At 39.2% G+C, this 22,915-nt stretch overlaps 1 pseudogene; it reads right to left on the bottom strand.

The window, feature by feature from the left end:
* Nucleotides 1-11,240, bottom strand: part of LOC142172530 (uncharacterized) — a 31,011-nt pseudogene extending 19,771 nt beyond the window's left edge.
* Between the last annotated feature and the right edge of the window lie 11,675 nt (nt 11,241-22,915).

Consider the following 22,915-nt stretch of genomic DNA (forward strand, 5'->3'; position numbering starts at 1 on the left):
AGTTCATACATATCAAAATTCCCAAAATTCGATTACAAATGGCCCCTCAAATCCCCAAGTCAAGGTCTCCAATACCAAGGCCTAATCCCCAATTTTTAACCCTTAATTTCCATAAATCTTAGGCCAAATCAGTGAAATAATGCCATAGGATCGATTATTAGGTTCAAAAATCTTACCTCCAGACGTTATTCCTTGAATCCCTCTTCAAAATCTCCTACAACTCCAAAACCGACTTGAAATGGTGAAGAACAACTCAAAAATCGCGAAGGAATTCTTTTATACCTTATGGCCCAGGCTTTTCCCACCTGCAGTCCAGCTCTCGCTCCTGTGCAACCGCTTCTGCGGTCCCAAGCTCCGCTTCTGCAGTCACCACTTAAATCCCAGGCGCTGCATCTGCGAAGCAAATCCCGCACCTGCGATAGCGCAGGTGCGCCACCTCAACCGCTTTTGCGGTTCCAGCTGATGCCTTCCTTGGCCGCATCTGCGGCTCCAAACTCGCTTTTGCAAGACCGCACCTGCGGTCCCCTAGCCGCAGGTGCGGTTATGACAACAATAGGAAAAACTTCAGATGTCACAACCCAACTCAAATCTTTCGCCAACCATCTGAAATCACCCCGAGGACCCCAGGACCTCAACCAAAAGCACAAACAAGTCACATACCACCATCAAAACTTATACCAATCTTAAAAACACCTCAAACAACATCGAATCAACCAAAACACATCGGATTCAAGCCTAAGAATTCCAAAATCTTCCGAATTACGCTTTTGATAAAAAAATCTACCAAACCACATCCGAATGACCTGAAATTTTGTACATACATCCCAAATGACATAACAGACCTACTGCAACTTCCGGAATTCCATTCCGACTCCTATATCAAAATCTCACCTATCAACCGGAAAATGCCAAAATTCCAATTTTGCCAATTCAAGCCTAAATCTACTCCGGACCTCCAAAACACATTCCGATCACGCTCCTAAGTGCCAAATCACCTCCCGAAGCTATCTGAACCATCGAAACTTATATCCGATCCCTTTAACACATAAGTCAATATCCGGTTGACTTTTTCAACTTAAGCTTACTTAAAAGAGACTAAGTGTCTCAAACCTTACCAAAACCTCTCCAAACCCGAGCCAACCAACCCGGTAACACAAAATATAGCTGAAAAAGGCAATAAGAAGCAGAAATGGGGGAAATAGAGCATTAACTCATGAAACGGACGGCTAGGGCGTTACAGTATGTATGTGAATGCCATGTATCTCAGAGATCAAACATGTACTCATACTCTCAGAGTACTCAATCTCATTACCTTGCATCCTCTCTTACTAAGCTCAATACTCAGCACACTAAATCACTCAGCGCTGTATAATAACTGTTGCGCCGTGCAACCCGATCCATATGTATATAGTCGACTGCGTTCACTGGGGGTGTGCAGCCTACGGAGGGGCTCCTACAGCCCAAACACTATATCGTTGCGGCGTGCAGTCCGACCCAATATCGCTACGGCGTGCAGCTCGATCCATATATCATTGCGGCGTGCAGCTCGATCCATATATCGCTGCGGCGTGCAGCCCGATCCAATATCGCTACGACGTGCAGCCCGATCCATTTATCGCTGCAGCGTGCAACCCGATCCATATATTGCTGCGACATGCAACTTGATCCAAGTGCAGCCTGATCCATATATATATATATCCTCACAATCAGGCCCTCGGCCTCACTCAGTCATCACTCTCTCCAATCTCTCTCAAGGGCTTAAAATATCATGAAACTAGCCCGACAACAATGATATGATGCATCATCAACAACAACTGAGACTGAGATACGCTATGAATGCATGAATATGATTGCGTACAAAATATCAATGAAAATCAGTGAGATGACAACAAGAAATAACCACTATGGGTACAAACAATATCAACATAAAGCCTAAGCATGATATTTAACATGATTGACAACTCAATTACATTATCACATGATGAAAACACAAATATCAACAAAATAGGGCCACTATACAGGGCCATGGGAACAATAGAGTCCCATTTCACATGGTGCACGCCCACACGCCCGTCACCTAGTATGTGCGTCACCTCAATACCAATCACATAACACGCAGTTTGGGGTTTCATACCCTCAGCACTATGCTTAGAAGAGTTACTTATCTTAAACAAGCCAATTCCGACATCGAGCAAGCCAAACGAAGCTCCAAGAATCCCATCACGCGCATTCTGACCTCTGAATGACTCGAAAATAATAAAAAAACAACTCAAATACATCAAACAATGCTAAAGGAACCAATCCAAATCGGAAAAGGTCGAATCTTTAATTAAAAGCCCAAAATCGGCCAAAAAGTCCAACTCGGGCCTGCACCTCGGAACCCGACAAAACTCACAAAATTCGTTAACCCATTCAATTACGAGTTCAACCATACTAGTTTCACTCAAATCTGACTCCGAATCAGTGTTCAAAACTCAAAAATTCATATTATGAAACTTTAGACCAAAACCCCCAATTTCTTCTTTAAAATTCATCAACCAAAAGCTAAAATCGAAGATAGATTCATGAAATATAACCAAAATCGAGTAGAGAACACTTACCTTAATTTATATGTTGAAAAGAACCTCGAAAAATTGCCCAATTTCGAGCTCCCCAACTCAAAATATGTTAAATGCATAAATCCCTCGTTTTAATACTGTTCTGCCTCATTTCTTATGCCAAAAGATCTCAAAACTTACTTTTGATATCTACAATAGATTTCTTGTTAAATTCTAGTCAATATAGGCTCTTGAATCACTCCATTTGACCTTATATTGAAGGAGATATGTTGGTTTCAATATTTGAAAATAGTGCAGATTTTTAAATACGTATAGTGGCAATTTCGTAATTAATCTAAAAAAAATCTAACAACTTAATTCTTAGTAAAATGATCATAAAATTCTTATTCGATGTCCAAATTTGACAATTCTTTTTTCTATGACTCCGTAATTACGATACGGATCTAATGCTTCAATAAATACAGAAATCGGAGCTCATTTGCTCAATGTGGTATCATTTATGTTTGAAGAAACGACGTCGAAACATAAGAAAAATGAGCTCAACACAACCCAAACCTATCCGAAATTCACCTAAGCCCCTCGGGACCTCATCTGAACATACCAAAAATTTCCATATCATAACACGAACCTACTCGAGGCCTGAAAACACACATAACAATATCAAAATGACGAAATGCACCTCAAATCAAACTTAATGAACTTTCGACTTCCAAAAACTCACGTTGAAACATATCAAATCAATTGAGAATGAACCCAAATTTTGTACACAAGTCCTAATACATCATACGAAGCTACTTGTGACCCCAAACTACCGAGCGAAGTGCAAATGCTCAAAACGACCGGTCGGGTTGTTACATTCTCCCTCACTTAAACATACGTTCATCCTCGAACGTGCCCAGAGTTGTTCCAAAAGCCATCAAATCACCGTGTTACTTCACTATGCACATACTCGGGGGTGATCCCACGTCACCCTATCCCATATAGGTCTGATAACACAACATGACTGAAATTTCTTAATCCAACCTAGCCCATAAACCTTAGAACCAAAATTTCCACATTCGAAAATTTTCATAAAATCAGAATCTTGCATCTACACACTGTATAAGTTTGAACAAGTTGTATCAAGACATATCCGTAACCCAAGATAAAATCACATGATATACCATATAACTCAGACACTCATAGATATAACTTCTAATCATAGTAGCTGCTCAAAACAACCCAATACCGGTAATAAACCTTTTATCAAATAGAGCCACATTCTAACACCTTCATATACCGCCAATGATGAAAGAAACACGCATAAACTCATAACCATTCGTCAGACCAACAAGTTATGGAACTCCTTCTTCTTTGATAGGAACTATAGCAAATTTCTAAGTTGATCAGCATCAATATCCTTCCAAATATACCGCAATCTGATCTGATAACACCGATTCTAGGTAAGATGACCTCATCCCATCTAACATAATCACTCTAGTGACATGACATATTAATACAGTCTAAAGTCGCAACTCATGCAATCTGTGCACCAATAAGCAACATTCCAAATGTACATAATCATAGAAAATGACTCAGACGAGGGAATTATCTCGCAAGCTCAACAAGTACTGCCACAAAGCAATGTTAAGAACCTACCATACACTGTATAACCAAAACACACGAATCTAACACAAGGGATCATGTCTCAACATAACTCCGCTACAATACGTGACCCATCTAAATGCCGGTCCATATTATGTACCTTGAGCCACCTGGTCAAAATCAATAACCACGCAAAATTCGACATCAAGTACCCAAAGTGCATTACCATAACCACGGAGATCAAATAACACAATACCACAATTAGGAAAGAACATAGCCAACGCGCAATCAATCATGCAATACCCAAATACTCATCTCGCTCAAATTCCGCTATAAAGCTCATATAGAACCGCACCATATGTACATATAACCAATGAATCACCACTCCTTGTGGCATATAAGAGTAACGCATAGATCATTTTAGAACACGAATAAGCTCAACAATAACCAAATGGCACATCCCTCAGCAATAGCAGTATAGAGCCAACCAATCCGACTTGGTGTAGAATACACATCCTAATTGGGCCTACTAATGGACCCCCAAATCAACTCTGATCACCCATAAATAGATAAATAATCCTCCGAAAGTCCACAATGACTGAATCATAACACATACTATCACCTGGCTAGCTTCGACCATAGTTCACAGTCCACAACCATGCAACAATCTGCTTCTGAGAGCTCCCAGTCTCCAAATCCATAGAACACATAAATCACTATATCTGATCCCAACTCCACCACCTGAATGTCTAACACATCTCTCATACATGATCATCCCGCGAGGAATACTTCTATAATTCTTCTGTGCCACAAAGAAAATTTTGAACACCAGCAGTCGATAAACTAGGAGAGTGTTGCAATACCAATGAAGTATCCATAAATCAAAACACATCTCTCCCCCTTCTGAAATGTATACTCTCATCAAGCTATAGCAAATAGTAATGTTATTTACCTAGTCATCTCAAACTGTCCATATTGTCTAAGGACTCATTATCTCCCCTTCAAAACTGAACCGTGATCTTACACATGCAAATCTCAATCCTACACAACACATCGCATATACTATGCCATCATACGAAAAATATGAGAACTTTGTAATCCACTCCGAGTCACAAGCAACTGCTCACTCAATTAGCCAAGAACTTTCCATTTGATTTCATCCGGAGAAAATCACTATACATCACATGCTGCTCAAGCCAGTAAAAAATATACATCTCAAACCGTGGTAGAAACCATCGAGAACTCTCCGAAAGCCATTTGCATATAACCAAAACCATCAGAACTGAATCTCTCTAACTAAACAAAGCCACGCAGGCCACCGAAACCCAAGAGTACCGCCACAAAACACATGTAGAAACTCACTACCTCATAAGGACCAAAAGAGACAATCACATCCATTACCATGCTGATCCAACCTACTACCAAGCTGTCATATTTATCCTAGTTCCTTCTGAATTACCTTCAAATTGATACTTCTCCTCGCGATAATACCACAATCCTCAACCAAGACTCACCACACAAGACCCTAGCATAAACCACACCACCCTAAGGCTCATAAGCTGTTGAATGCTCTCTTAATCACCCCAAAAGTACCATAACCAAGATACCCACTCTGAAGAGACCTTCTACAAATCTAAAGCCATTACCTTCGCCTTTCTGATACTGATATGTGGAATCCATAATGATATAGAAACACCACAAGTCCTGACATCCTCCAATATAAATCTCAGTTTCTAGCCAAATACACATCCTGAAGATTCCCAATTGCCACACACAAATCTTGAATTCATTTGAACCATTCTCGAGAGTATTCCACTCTGCTCAAATCTCAATTAGATTTACCAAATAGACCGAATGACTGGTGCCCCATTAGCACTCCAGCACCCAAGGAAGTAACTCCACCTTAATGCAGCCAAATAAATTCCTACTCCATACACATTACATCATTTACCAATAACAACTCAAATCGTTCCGTGATTCTCATATACTCATAAAGTTTACCCAGAATTTCCTTTACTCAAGTCATCCACGATCTCACCCTCTCCAGAACATAACTCATTCACAAGTATACCTCAAACCAAAACCAATACAACACATAATCGTGAAATCAACTTATCAATAGCGGACTCCCCCACTTAGCTCAAATCCATAGATCAAAGCACACAAAAACTCACAATGCCCATACTCTATTACTGCCATATACCATAGTGAGATTCAACTAAATCCTTCATAAGCTCATGCAACATAAACCATCTAGTATTTATGATCATCTGCAAATCTCGCATTCACCCTTGTAACAGTCAAACCCACTCTCATAAGCGATCCCAACTCAAATAGTGACACATATATTTCACTAGTATAAGAAAACTCCCAACAAATAACATAGGGGTCACACAAACCTCAGGACACCCCGCAGGAGATAACCCACATGCTTCACCTCAAACTAACATCTCCTTATACCCTTCCACAATCATAACCATTACGCAATCACTTAATATTCCTGAGTTTGAACTCATATCACGATATGAAATCTACTTCACTCCTCAACTAAACAACATGAAAAGACCCTTCAACACACCCATAACCCGGGACTATACATTAAATCAAGATGGAAATCAAGCACTAAATAGTTCTTTCTACATTCCAAGCAGACCCTTCTCGTCACATTCAACCATATGAACACATCTCGCATCATACTCATCACGTAGTCATCTAGCTATAAATTCTACGAATAGGGACACTGCTGGACATATAAATCCAAAAGCACATGCTCACACAACACCTTTGTGCTCAACTATAGTCAAACCCGGCCTCAAGTCCTCCAGACTGGCCCATCATCAGCATACTGAAATTACATCTTGCACCTCTTCCATGGAATCACAAGCTGTCAATATACAACTGATACCGAGCGCTCACATGCGCAAATGAATGTGTGGAAGGAATTCAAAGAGTCATGCTTCAAGCTGAATCAATACCGCACGATAAGGAAAGAAATATGGGAAGTATATCCTAAATATCCTGTAGCCTCTCAAAGATAGATATGGACGTCATCATACCGATCCGCAAGACTCTAATAGACACTTGCTCATGGCTTGTAGAACCTGTGTCATGCCCCGAACCATGGTCTGGGCATAACACGACACTCGGTGCCTGACTACATGTGACCGAGCGAACCAACTGTATGGCTGGATCAACATGTGGTATAACTATGAGCTAGAAGTAAACATAAAACATGATAATCTACTAAAGGGTCTGACTGAAATATCATAGATGCCGAAAATACTAAAAGGTCTACAAGTATAATCAAGTAGCCGACAAGGCTAACACATGAAAGCCTACTAATATCCGACCGACTGGGTCATAGTCTACGAAGCCTCTAAAGAACACTGAAAATGCTAATTGTTTACTGGGACAAGGTCCCCGGTATACCTTATTAACTAAAGTACTATAATGACTAAAACAAAAGAGAGATAAGGTCCCGAAAGACTAGGGCTCACTAATAGCTGATACGAGATGTCCTAGCAAGCAGAATCGTCAACCTAAAAATCGTTAGATGCAGGCCCCGGGCAAAAGGGATGTCAGTACATTTGAATTGCAATGGTATGTAAAACAGCTGAAGAAAAGAACTGTAAATACTGAATTTGAAACTGAACTACTAGCTGATAAACTGATAACTGAACAAGGAAGTAAGGATATGAATACTCCCTCTTCTGAATGATGAACAACCTGTTTAACTGAATATTAAACTGCAGCCTCAGGCCCTACATATATATACGTATATGAGGACGTTGTTTTGACTAGTTTTTTGTGGGGATGAAGCGCGCGCGCGCGCGCACACACACACACACATATATATATATATATATATATATATGTGTGTGTGTGTGTGTATATATATATATATGTGTGTGTGTGTATATATATATATATATGTGTGTGTGTGTGTATATATATATATATATATATGTATGTGTGTGTGTGCACAACTACGGCCTCGGGCCCAAGTATACGTATACATAACTGCGGCCTCAGGCCCAAAGATACATAAAACATAAATTGCGGCCTCAGGCCCAAATATAGGTGTTCAACTTTCAAGAATATAAAATTAGGAACTGAAAATCATACTGCAGTACATGATACTGAAATAATGAGCCATACTGGGTTACATGATACTGGAAAAATGAATAGGATTAGACTGAGATGGGTACTCATAATAAGTTCATTTGTCATAACTGAAACTCATAGAATATCGAATGATTATGAAACTATGCCATCTAAAGAATAGAAGTTCTACTATTATTCAAGGAACTAATGCATAGTTACTTTCTGAGGGAACTGGTAATGATCATAATGAATGGGACGTAGGGAGACTCATAGACATTCCCAATGTAAAGAGTTAGCCTTACATACCTTAACTTCCTGCCCCTTGAGCGTAATACAACGTTTGTCAACCTTCTCAACTTTAATCTACATCAATACAAGTCAAAGGGATTCCATATTAGCTATGATGCTTATGTTTTGGTCACTTAAGCATCCTATAAAACACTTGGTGAGAATAAAGCTTCATAGTCCTTATTAGTGGTGTCTCTACACCCCACCACCCATTCTCTTGTTCCTAGTTAAATTCTAAAGTCTCAAACGATTATAATCAACATTATTCTTCATCACCCATAAGGTAAACAACACTCTTAACCAAAAATCAACAATCAACACCCCAACCTTATTATATTTCATGCTTTTCTATCAAACTCAACAACTCATATCTCATGAACTAGGATTTATAATCATTAAACCAATGCTAGAATCAATTAGAGGGTGAAAACATTACCTTTTTGAGGTTCAAACCCTTTGAATTCGAGTTCTAGGCTTCCTTCTCTCAACAATGATGTCTCAATCGAATATCTAATGATATGGAGGGTTTACCCATATTAATAAGATGTTGGGAAATTGAAATTAAGTTAGAATCATCATTAGAACTTACCTTGGGCGGTGGAGGGACCTTAAGGAGTTAGGTTTTTGAGAGCTTTACTTTCTAGAGCAAGTTTTTATGTTTTGGGGCTGTGGGAGACAAAATAGGGCTAAAAAAACGACTTCCCAAGTTGTCCACCACGGTAAATCGCTGGGACACTGCCTCACCACCGCGGTCACGGTACAACGCGGCAGGACCGTGGTGGTTACACACCATTCTGTAAAATGGCTATAACATTTTGCACAGAGCTCCGTTTGGGCTCTACAATATATCGTTGGAAAGATATTTCAATGGCCTACAACTTTCATACTTTGAAATTTCCCAAATTCCTTATACATTTTCACTATACTCTACTGGAAGACAGACTTTCTGCAAACTTAGTCGATTTTGTCAAATCTTATGCACCTCACTTCCCATCTTGGGTTTGAAACAACTATTTTCACCCATAATTATTCTGATGTGACTTCACATGTTCAAAATATAACCTTACTACTCCTTTAACTCATTCATAACTAAGCCAAATTTACGGGGTGTTACATTATCTCCCCCTTGGAATTATTCGTCCTCGAATGATGGTCCCGACTGCAACTACGGCTATCTATGGACATTAAACGGGTGTGATAGAGATATGCGAATACTAAAATATCATGAATACATGTATATTAAGTTGAACGAGCATGTGATCATTAAATACTAAGCTGAGTAAATATTGCAGGACATGAAGATTATAATATAAGACGTGAATGGAAAGGTTAATTACCTTCCACATTTTCCTTTTGCTCTTCAAAGAGATGGGGATATCTTGACTTCATGTCCTCCTCGGCTTCCCATGTAGCCTCTTCAACTTTTTGATTTCTCCAAAGCACTTTTACTGAAACAATTTCCTTAGTTCTAAGCTTGCGGATTTGACGATCAAGAATAGCCACTGGAATTTCTTCATAAGACAGGCTGTCTTTAACCCCTATAATCTCTGTAGGAACCACAAGTGATGGGTCTCCCATGAATTTCTTCAACATGGACACATGAAACACTGGGTGTACAACAACTAGTTCTTGTGGCAATTCTAACTCATAAGCTACCTGTCCGATCCTTCGCAGGATTCTATATGGACCAATATAGCGGGGATTAAGTTTCCCCTTCTTCCCAAATCTCATAACGCCTTTCATGGGCGATACTTTCAGAAACACCCAATCATCAACTTGGAACTCTAAGTCTCTACACCGCATGTCTGAATAGGACTTTTGGCGACTTTGAGTCATCTTCAAATGCCTTTGTATCAAGTTGACTTTCTCCATAGCCTGATAGACCAAGTCGGGTCCTAACAACTCTGCTTCTCCGACTTCGAACCAACCAATTGGTGATCTATACCTTCGCCCATACAGAGCTTTGTACGGTGCCATCTTGATACTATAGTGATAGTTGTTATTGTAAGAAAACTCAATGAGAGGTAGATGATCATCCCAATTAGCTTTAAAATCAATAACACACGCCCTCAACATATCCTCAAGAGTTTGAATGGTGCGTTCCGCCTGGCCATCTATCTAAGGATGAAAGGTGGTGTTGAGGTTCATCCTTGTGCCCAATCCCTTTTGAAAGGATTTCCAAAAGTTTGTTGTGAACTGAGCACCACGATCTGAGATAATGGACAAAGGAGTCCCATGCAATTGGACAATTTCGTTAATATACAACATGGCATAATCCTCGGCCGAATCTGTAGTCTTCACTGGCAAGAAGTGAGCTGACTTGGTAAGTCAGTCTACAATCACCCAAATCGAATTATGCTTCTGGAACGAGCGAGGTAGACCTGTTATGAAGTCCATGTTTATCATCTCCCATTTCCAAATAGGAATTTCTATATTCTGAGTTAAACCACCAGGTCTCTGTTGTTCGACTTTCACCTGCTAACAATTTGGACACTTAGCCACGAAGTCTGCTATATTCTTTTTCATATAGTTCCACCAATAAACCTCTTTAAGATCATGATACATCTTTGTGGAACCTGGGTGAATAGAATACCTGGAATTGTGGGCTTCTGACATAATCCTCTCTCTGAGCCCATCTACGTCTGGAACGCATAGTCTACCTCTGTATCTCAAAGTACCATTATCTCCCCCTTGTTCAAAAGCCATAGTCTTGTGTTTGTGAATTCCTTTCTTCAGCTGCAATAAGTAGGGATCACTGAACTATTTTTCTTTTACTTCGGCTACTAAAGAAGATTCAGCCTATTCTGGAGAACAACGCCACCATCTTCAGAGTCCAAAAGTCAAACTCCTAGACTTGCTAAGCGGTGGACTTCCTTCATCATAGTTCGCTTATATGCCTCAACATGAGCTAAGCTTCCCATAGAATGCCGTCTGAGAGCATCGGCTACAACATTTGCCTTCCCCGGATGATAGAGGATATCAACATCATAATCTTTAAGTAATTCGAGCCACCTCCTCTGACGTAGATTTAATTCTCTTTGATTGTAGATGTACTGGAGACTCTTGTGATCTGTAAAAATGTCAACATATACCCCATACAAATAATGGCGCCAGATCTTAAGCGCAAACACCACAACTGCTAATTCAAGATCATGAGTCGGATAATTCTTCTCATGAGCCTTGAGTTGCCTCGACGCGTAGGCTATGACTTTACCATGCTGCATTAATATACACCCAAGACCAACCCCTGAAGTATCACAATAAACAACGAACCCTTCGGTTCCTTCCGGTAGTGTCAGGATTGGAGCTGAAGTCAACCTCTTCTTTAACTCCTCAAAACTTTTCTCGCACGCATCTGACCATTGAAACTTGACTTTCTTCTGAGTTAATCTAGTCAAAGGGGACGAGATAGAAGAAAATCCCTCTACAAAATGCCTATAATAACCTACTAGACCCAAGAAACTTCTTATATCGGATACGGAGGTGTGTCTAGGCCAATTCTTTAGTGCCTCTATTTTCTGAAAGTCCACCTTTCATGCCTTCCCCTGAGATGACATGACCCAAAAACGCTACTGATTTCAACCAGAATTCACACTTAGAAAATTTTGCATATAGCTTATGATCATGCAGTGTCTGCAACACAATTCTGAGATGTTCTGCATGGTCAGTCTCGCTACGGGAATAAATCAAGATGTCATCAATAAACACAATAATAAACAAATCAAGATAAGGCTTGAAGACCCTATTCATAAGGTCCATGAAAGTTGTTGGTGCATTCGTTAAACCGATTGACATTACCGAAAATTCAAAATGCCCATATCGAGTCCTAAAATCTGTTTTTGGAATATCAACTTCCTTAACCTTCAACTGATGGTATCCCGATCTGAGGTTAATCTTGGAATAACACTGGACACCCTGAAGTTGATCAAATAAATCATCTATTCTGGGAAGAGGGTACTTGTTCTTGATGGTGACTTTATTCAACTGAGGATAGTCAATGCACATATGCAAAGACCCATCCTTCTTTCGGACAAACAAGACCGATGTGCCCCAAGGTGAGATACTTGGCCTTATGAATCCCTTATCTAGAAGATCTTTCAACTGGACTTTTAACTCTTTCAACTCTGCTGGAACCATTCTATAAGGCGGAATAGATATCGGCTTAGTGCCTGGAAGTAAATCAATTCCAAAGTCAATCTCTCTCGGGAGGGACTCTAGGGAGATCTTCGGGAAACACTTCTGGAAACTCATTTACAATTGGTACCGACTGGAGAGTGGGAATCTGAACATCTGCATCCTTAACTCAAACCAAGTGATAGATATATCCCTTGGAGATCATCTTTCTGGCTTTAAGATAGGAAATAAACCTACCCCTAGGTGTTATTGCATCACCTTCCCATTCTAAGACTGGTTCACCAGGAAATTCAAAACTTACTATTTTGGTTCTACAACCCACTGTGGCATAACATGACTCTAACCAATCCATGCACATGATCACATCGAAGTCTAACATCTCCAATTCTACTAAGTCTGCTATAGTAAGACGATGATGCACTTTGACTGGACATCCCCTATAGATACACCTTGCTATAATTGATTTTCCAACTAGAGTGGACACTTCAAAGGGTTCACACAACTTTTCTGGTTCTATCCCAAATTTCTTAGCAATATATGGGGTTACATAAGATAGGGTGGATCGCGGATCTATAAGGGCATAGACATCAAAAGTGAATATTGTTAGCATACATGTGACAACATCTCCACGAGCCTCTGTTTCCTAACGGTCTGCCAGTGCATACAAGCGGTTTCGTCCACCGCATACATTATTAAACTTTGTTGTGTCGCGCCCTTGCTGAGCCTGAGAGTTATGATGGGCTGGTGAATTAGTAGACTGAGCTACATTGCCTCCATTGTTCTGCTTTGCCGATGGAAAATCCCTCAAAATGTGGCCCCGCTGACTGCACCCAAAGCAACCATTTGTGCCCAAACGACACAACCCTGGGTGCCTCTTACCACACATGTTGCTAATAGGGTAACCAGGGACTATGTAGCCCACACTAGCCTGTGACTGTGAGTCTGCTATTTTGGAATTCTATTTTTTCTTGTTAAACTTTGACCTCTGAACCGGTGCACTAGCTGAAGATGGAGCAGGTCCTGATTTTGATTTCTTGAAAAACTGGCGATTGCCTTCTGTTTGAAATCCCCCATGGTTGAAATTTCCTGCAGACTTATCTCTCTTGCTGAATTCCACCTCCTTCTCTCTCTGTAGCCGGTCTTCTTCCTTCAACCTGTCTTCGTTCCCTTGAACAAAGGCAACCATCTTAGTGATGGTCATGTCATTATTTTGAGCAACTATATTAGCATCAGCAAACAAATCATTTGAAAGCCCCAACATAAACCGCCTAACTCTGGCCCTCATATCACGTACCATTTCCGGAGCATACTTAGCTAGAGAGACGAACTTGAGGTAGTACTCATTCACACTCATATCATTCTGTCTGAGTCTCTCAAACTCCAAAGCCTTAGCTTCCAAGACCTCAATGGGTAGAAAGTGCTCAAGGAACGCATCTGCAAACTCCTTCCAAGTCGCAGGAACCGCATCCTCCCCTCGGGACTCTTCCCATGTTTCATACCAAGTGTTGGCAACATCCTTCAACTGGTACGCAGCAAGCTCTATTGCCTCAGTGTCTGTAGCATGCATCACTCATCTTCTGAACCTCATCAATGAAGTTTTGTGGATCCTCATCCTTTTTAGACCCTGTGAAGATGGGAGGTTTCATGTTAAGGAATTCCCTAGACCTGGAACTACCCGTCCCATGAACATCACTTGTTCCCTACCTTTGAGCCTGAGTAGCAACAATCTGGGTGAGCAACTGGATAGCTCCCCTGACATCCATGTCTGAAGCATTGGGCACTGAGCCCGGTGTAACCCCCTGGGCCGGAGTGCCCTCCTCTTGAGCAACATTAGTTGTGGCCCTCCTGGTGTACTTTCTTTTTACATGCATTTTTCTGGCATTCTTCTGAAATACGCAATTCGCACGAGTTAGAAAGATTTCTGAAAGCATATCTCTAACTGCACAATCTAGAGTATGAAAGAAATGGAACAATCCTAGATGTCTTGGTTGTCAGCTATTTACATGTGTGGCACGCACACACACATAAAAGAGACCCTACTGGACATGGCTTCATAGACTCCCTAGGACTCTTGAACCTAGGGCTCTGATACCAAGCTTTGTCATGCCCCAAACCATGGTCTGGACGTAACACGACACTCGGTACCTGACTGCATATGACCGAGCGAACCAACTATATGGCTAGATCAACGTATGGTATAACTATGAGCTAGAGGTAAATGTAAAACATGATAATCTACTAAAAGGTCTGACTGAAATATCATAGATGCGGAAAATACTAAAAGGTCTGCAAGTATAAACAAGTAGCTGACAAGGCTAACACATGAAAGCCTGCTAATATTCGCCTGACTGGGTCATAGTCAACGAAGCCTCTAAAGAACACTGAAAATGCTAAATGTTTATCGGGACAAGGCCCCCGATATACCTTATTATTTGAAGTACTATAATGACTAAAACAAAAGAGAGATAAGGCCTCGAAAGACTGGGGCTCACCAATAACTGATATGAGATGTCCTAGCAAGCAAAATCGTCAACCTGAAAAACGTTACCTGCATCACGAGATGCAGGCCCCGGGCAAAAAGGACGTCAGTACATTTGAATTGCACTGGTATGTAAAATAGCTGAAGAAAAAAACTGTAAATACTGAAACTAAAATTGAACTGCTAGTTGATAAACTGATACCTGAACAAGGAAGTAAGGATATGAATACTCCCTTTTCTGAATGATGAACAACTTGTTTACTATATATATATATATGTGTGTGTGTGTGTGTGTGTGCACAACTACGGCCTCGGGTCCAAGTATACGTATACATAACTGCGGCCTCAGGCCCAAAGATACATAAAACATAAATTGTGGCCTCAGGCCCAAAGATACATAAAACATAAACTGTGGCCTCAGGCCCAAATACAGGTGTTCAACTTTCAAGAATATAAAAATTAGGAACTGAGAATCATACTGCAGTACATGATACTGAAATAATGAGCCATACTAGGTTACATGATACTGGAATAGTGAATAGGATTAGACTGAGATAGGTACTCATAATAAGTTCATTTGTCATAACTGAAACTCATAGAATATCGAATGATTATGAAACTATGCCATCTAGAGAATAGAAGTTCTACTACTATTCAGGGAACTAAGGTATAGTTACTTTCTGAGGGAACTGGTAATGGTCATAATGAATGGGACGTAGGGAGAATCATAGACATTCCCAAACGTAAAGAGTTAGCCTTACATACCTTAACTTCCTACCCTTTAGCGTAATATAATGTTTGTCAACCCTCTCAACTTTAATCTACAGCAATACAAGTCAAAGGGATTCCATATTAGCTATGATGCTCATGATTTGGTCACTTAAGCATCCTATCAAACACTTGGTGAGAATAAAGCTTCATAGTCCTTATTAATGGTGTCTCTACACCCCACAACCCATTCTCTTGTTCCTAGTTAAATTCTAAAGTCTCAAACGATTATAATCAATATTATTCTTCATCACCCATAAGGTAAACAACACTCTTAACAAAAAATCAACAATCAACACCCCAACCCTATAATCGTTCATGCTTTTCTATCAAACCCAACAACTCATATCTCATGAACTAGGATTTATAATCATTAAACCAATGCTAGAATCAATTAGAGGGTGAAGACATTAGCTTTTTGAGATTCAAACCCTTTGAATTCGAGTTCTAGGCTTCCTTCTCTCAACAATGATGTCCCAATCGAATATCTAATGATATGGAGGGTTTACCCATGTTAATAAGATGTTGGAAAATTAAAATTAAGTTAGAATCACCATTAGAACGTACCTTGGGTGGTGGAGGGACCTTAAAGAGTTAGGTTTTTGAGAGCTTTACTTTCTAGAGCAAGTTTTTATGTTTTGGGGCTGTGGGGGACGAAATAGGGCTAAAAAATGACTTCCCAAGTTGGCCACTGCATCCCAGTTGGTGCGACCGCAGTCCCGACCACGGTAAATCCCTGAGACACTGCCTCACCACTGCGGTCGCGGTAAAATGCGGCAGGACCGTGGTGGTTACACACTATTCTCTAAAATGGGCATAACATTTTGCACAGAGCTCCGTTTAGGATCCACAATATATCGTTGGAAAGCTATTTCAATGGCCTACAACTTTGATGCTTTGAAATTTCCCTAATTCCTTATACATTTTTATTAAACTCTGCTGGAAGACAGACCTTATGCAAACTTAGTCGATTTTGTCAAATTTTATGCACCTCACTTCCCATCTTGGTTTTGAAACAACTATTTTCACCCATAATTATCCCGATGGGACTTCACATGTTTAAAATATAACCTTACTACTCCTTTAACTCATTCATAACTAAGCCGAATTTACGGGGTGTTATACTATGGACCTAGAGCTCCGATACCATCTTATCACGACCCAAAATCTACCAGTCGTGATGGCACCTAACCCAACCTGCTAGGTAAGCCAATTAACAATTATCCAATTTCATTTAACTTAATAAAATAATTAAATAAGAGAATTATCTAAATCATATACATTTCTCAAGAACTGGTAGTACAAATTATGAGCTTCTACGAATGGAGTTTACAAAGCAACAATGGAACAATTACACAGTCTGTTTCAAAAGTACATAAATAGAATTTTATAGTCTAAGGCTACCGTGAACAAGAGGCAGCTACAACAGGAATGCGGGCACGCCTTCAAATCCAGCAACTATAGCAACATCGGTATTCGGGATCTGCACGCACAATTTAGGAAGTGTAATATGAGTACAACCGACCCCATGTACTCAAAAGTTAACAAACATTATCTCAGGTTGAAAGCAGTGACGAGCTAACATAGGATCAGGTCCAAAGCCAATATTTCCACAATAAGTCATAACAACATAAATGCAAGTATAAAAGAGATATCTCAAAAGTAAAATACTCAACTCGTTCACAGTTTCAGAAAATAGTCATGCTTTTCAAATATCTCAATAAAAGAAAATCCTAGATCTCTTACCGAAAATGCCAAAAGTACGAGTAAGTTTGAAAATTGTAATTTTTCAAATACCCTTTTCACAATAAATAAAATATTTCATTTTCATTCCAAATAAAAAGTATAAAGTGCCTCTCCATACCCACATATCAATGTATATAATAAGTCATAAATGATGTGATATTATATAGCATGAGGAATAATGCATCTCTATGCCTGTATGTCATGTATGCATGTGAATGCCATGTATCTCAGAGATGAAACATGTATTCACACTTTCAGAGTACTCAATCTCATTATGTTTCATCCTCTCTTACTAAGCTCAATACTCAGCACACTAAATCACTCAGCGGTGTATACTAACTGCTGCGGCGTGTAGCCCGATCTATATATATATAGTCGACTGCGCTCACTGGGGTGTACAGACTCTGGAAGGGCTCCTACAGCCCAATCTCTATATTGCTGCAGCATGCAGCCCGACCCAATATCATTATGTCATGCAGCCCGATCCATATATCGATGCGGCGTGCAGCCCGATCCAATATTGTTGCGGCGTGTAGCCTGATCCATATATCGCCGCGGTGTGCAGCCCGATCCATATATCGATGCGACGTGCAGCTCGACCAATATCACTGTGGCATGTAGCCCGATCCATATATCGTTGTGGTGTGCAACCCGATCCATATATATATATATATATATATCCTCACAATCAGGCCCTCGGCCTCACTCGGTCATCACACACACACACACACATATATATATATATATATATATCCTCACAATCAGGCCCTTAGCCTCACTCAGTCATCACTCTCTCTAGTCTCGCTCACGGGCTCAAAATATCATGAAACTACCCAACAACAATGATATGATGCATCAACAACAACAGTTGAGACTGAGATATGATATGAATGCATGAATATGACTGAGTACAAAATATCAATGGAAATCAGTGAGATGACAACAAGAAATAACCACAATGGGTACAAAGTACAAACAATATCAGCATAAAGCCTAAGCATGATATTTATCATGATTGACAACTCAATTACTTTATCACATGACGAAAACACAAATATCAACAAAATAGGGCCACTATACAGGGCCATGGGAACAACAGAGTCCCATTTCACACGGTGCACGCCAATACGCCCGTCACCTAGCATGTGCGTCACCTTAATACCAATCACATAACACGTAGTTCGGGGTTTCATACCCTTAGCACTAAGCTTAGAAGAGTTACTTATCTTAAACAAGTCAATTCCAACACTGAGCAAGCCAAGCGATGCTCCAAGAATCCCATCACGCGTGTTCCGACCTCCGAATGGCTCAAAACTAATCAAAAACAACTTAAATAAATCAAACAATGCTAAGGGAACCAATCCAAATCGGAAAAAGTCGAATATTTAATCAAAAGCCAAAAATCAGCCAAAAAGCCCAACCCGGGCCCGCACCTTGGAACCTGACAAAACTGACAAAGTCCGTCAACCCATTCAATTATGAGTTCAACCATACTAGTTTCACTCAAATTCGACTCCGGATCGGTGTTCAAAACTCAAAATTTTCATATTATGAAACTTTAGACCAAAACCCCCAATTTCTTCTTTAAAATTCATCAACCAAAAGCTAAAATCGAAGATAGATTCATGAAATATAACCAAAATCGAGTAGAGGACACCTACCCTAATTTATATGCTGAAAATCACCTTGCAAAATTTCCCAATTCCGAGCTCCCCAACTCAAAATATGTTAAATGCATAAAACCCTTCATTTTAATACTGTTCTACCTCGTTTATTATGCCAAAAGATCTCAAAACTCACTTTTGATACCTCCAATGGATGAAATTCTAGTCAAGATAGGCTCTTGAATCACTCAATTTGACATTATATTGAAGGAGATATGTTGGTTTCAATATTTGAAAATAGTGTAGGTTTTTAAATACGTAGCAGTGGCAATTTCGTAATTAATCTGAAAAATCTAGCAACCCAATTCTTGATAAAATGACCATAAAATCCTTATACGATGTCCAAATTTGACGATTCTTTTTTGCTCTGGCTCCGTAATTACGATACGGATCTAATACTTCAATAAAAACTAAAATCGGATCTCATTTATTCAATGTGGTACCATTTATGCTTGAAGAAACGACGTCGAAACATAAGAAAAATGAGCGCAACACAACCCAAACTTATCCGAAACTTACCTGAGCCCCTCGGTACCCCGTCTAAACATACCAAAAAGTTCCATATCATTATACGAACCTACTCGAGGCCTCAAAACACACATGACAATATCGAAACGACGAAATGCACCTCAAATCAAACTTAATGAACTTTTGAACTTTCGACTTCCAAAAACTCACGCCGAGACATATCAAATTAACTCGGAATGAACCCAAATTTTGTACACAAGTCCTAGTACATTATACGAAGCTACTCGTGCCCCCAAACTACCGAGCAAAGTGCAAATGCTCTAAACGACCGGTCGGGTCGTTACAGGGATACTCCATAGTCTGTGGGTAGTTCAATCTTATAGGAAATATTGTTGATACACTCTAAGATTCAAAAAGGGCCATCTTCTCGAGGTGATAACTTCTTGCAAGACATAAGAAAACGTTCTTTCCTTAAGTAATTCAAGCTAATAGCCTGTTTGGTCAAGCCTTTCAATTCTAGAAGCACTTTTGTTTCAAAAAAAAAGTAATTTTTTTCAAAGTTGAAGTGTTTGACCAAGATTTTGGAAGAAAAAAAAAGTGATTTTGAGGAGAGGCAGAAAAAAATAGCTTATCTTCAAAAGCTTTTTTTAAAAAATATTTTTGAGAAAAATACACTTAAAACAATTTTTAAAAGCTTGATCTAGCACTAATAACTGCTCATAAATGCTTTTCAAATTAATTAGCTAAACACAAACTGATTCTCACCAAAAATACTTTTGATAAAAGCACTTTTGAAAAAAAAAAACACTTCTCAAAATAAACTAATTTTTGCAGCTTTGCCAAACAGGCTATAAAATCTCCTTTGTTGAAAATAACTTACTTCTTATACTTGTCGTAATTCTTTTCACATTAATCAGTATGTTGAATAATATTATATTGAACTTCCTCACGAAGCTTCTTGATCTCATTGGCTCGTTTGTCACATTAATTGTGTTAGATCAGATTTTAATGATGAAAATAATATATTTGTTCTTTGTATAGGAACTCATGGATAGCATTCAAGATTGAAGGAATCAATCAGCAAAGATCAAGGAACTCATGGATGACGTACAAGATTGATGTAATCAATCAGAGAAAATCAAGGAAGGCAGGCTAGATTGAAGGAATCATTGATACAGACGGAATCAATAAAGGCTAAATTGAAGGAATCAAATCAATCAAGAGTATCGAAGATCTTGCAAGATAATCAATCAAGTATCTAAATCTGGAAGGATCAAGATTCAATGATCATGCATAAGGGAAGTCATTATAGCCTATCGTCAAGACAGAGCCGTTGTTGAATAACCTTATTCTTGGAAAGAATCAATCTCTTTCCAAGGATCAAATTTCTTGGGTTGGCAAATCTCTCCAGAATTCAAGCCTCTCTCAAAGTATTTAAACTTGTATCTGTACCTTAGCACATATACTTTGATCGAACCAAATACGCTCTCTTTATTCTACTACAAACAAACATTGTAGCTCTACTAGACCTGATGTGTAACAAGTTAGAGAAGAAAGAGACACCAACATTGGTAAGGCATTGTATCAAAATAAACGAGTGATATAGGAACTGAGCTATCAATGTAGATTATACCATCACTGGTAAGGCATTTATCAAAAGAAACTCTTTTACTGAAAGAGAACTTCCTTGCAATCCAAGGGGACTGGACTAGGATTCACATTGAAGTTGAACCAATATAAAAATTTCGGTGTCTTTAATCCCTGCAATTAATTTCTGCATCTTGAATTCTATCATTACTATTATCAAGTTATTATATCTAGTCGACTAATTAGAAAATTAGTCAACTGGTAGCAACTAATTTTTAAAATAAATAATTCACCTCCCTCTTGTACTTTCAATTGGTATCAAAGTAAGGTTCACATTTTTGTTTTTTCTTAACAGCTTGTGAGAAAAGATCATGGAAAATCAAGTTATCATAGGAGCACTCTTCCAGGAAGGAACTTCGCAAGTAAGGCCACCATACTTCAATGAAAAATATTTCTCCCACTGGAAAGTGCGTATGAAAATATATGCAAAGGCTTATGATGTTAAAGTTTGGAGAGTTACCAAAAAGGGGAACTATCCTCTGCCAGCTGCCTGTTCAACCACTTGCTGATCCTGAAGATATAGACTCATATACAGATGAGCAAATGGCAGTTGTACAGGTCAACAATAAGGCGAGAAATTTACTCTATAATGCTATAAGTGGTGAAGAGTATGAGAAAATCTCCAATTGTGATACAGCCAAAGATATGTGGGATAAGCTTGAAGTTACATACGAAGGAACCAGCAACGTAAAGGAAACACATATCAACATGTTAGTTCATGATTATGAATTCTTTCAGATGAAAGAAGGTGAATCTATTGAAGAGATGTTTACCAGATTCAGTAAAATCATTAGCGATCTAAAAGCTTTCGGCTAACCATACTCAAATGGTGATCAAGTTATAAAGATTATTAGAAGCCTACCAACTACTTGGTAAACCAAAGTAGTCACACTTGAATCACAGGATCTGAATAAGTTATCATATGATGAACTTCGAGGAGAACTCATAGCTTTCGAGAAAACACATCTTAAGAAAATAAACCAAAAAGAAAAAAAGAAAACAGTTGCATTCAAGGCCACAACTGAAATAGTTGATAAAGATATCGATGATGATCCTGAAGCTCTTCAAGAAGACATTGCTATGATGTCAAGAAACATGGATGATTTAATGAGAAGATTCAGGAATACAAGAAGAGGAAGGATTCTACCTAGGCGATCCAGGCAATATAACGAACAAGATAAGAATGATGGGAAATGCTATGAGTGTGGAAGATTTGGACATATTCAAGCTGAGTGTCTAGATTTAAAAAGAAAAATCTCTAGAGGTTTCAACAAGAACAAATCATTTGGAAGCTGGAGTGATGAAGACAATTTAGAATACGAAGAAATAGCCAATATTTTCTTCATGACAATTCTGGAAAATGACATGAACAAACTTTCAGGATGCTGGATAGATGAGGACACTTCAGACAACGAATGCAAAGATTATAATGAAAACTATTTCATGGCACGAGGTGAAACAAGTGAGGTAAGGTC

The sequence above is a fragment of the Nicotiana tabacum genome, chromosome 18, assembly GCF_000715075.1.
Source record: "Nicotiana tabacum cultivar K326 chromosome 18, ASM71507v2, whole genome shotgun sequence".
Lineage (NCBI taxonomy): Eukaryota > Viridiplantae > Streptophyta > Magnoliopsida > Solanales > Solanaceae > Nicotiana > Nicotiana tabacum.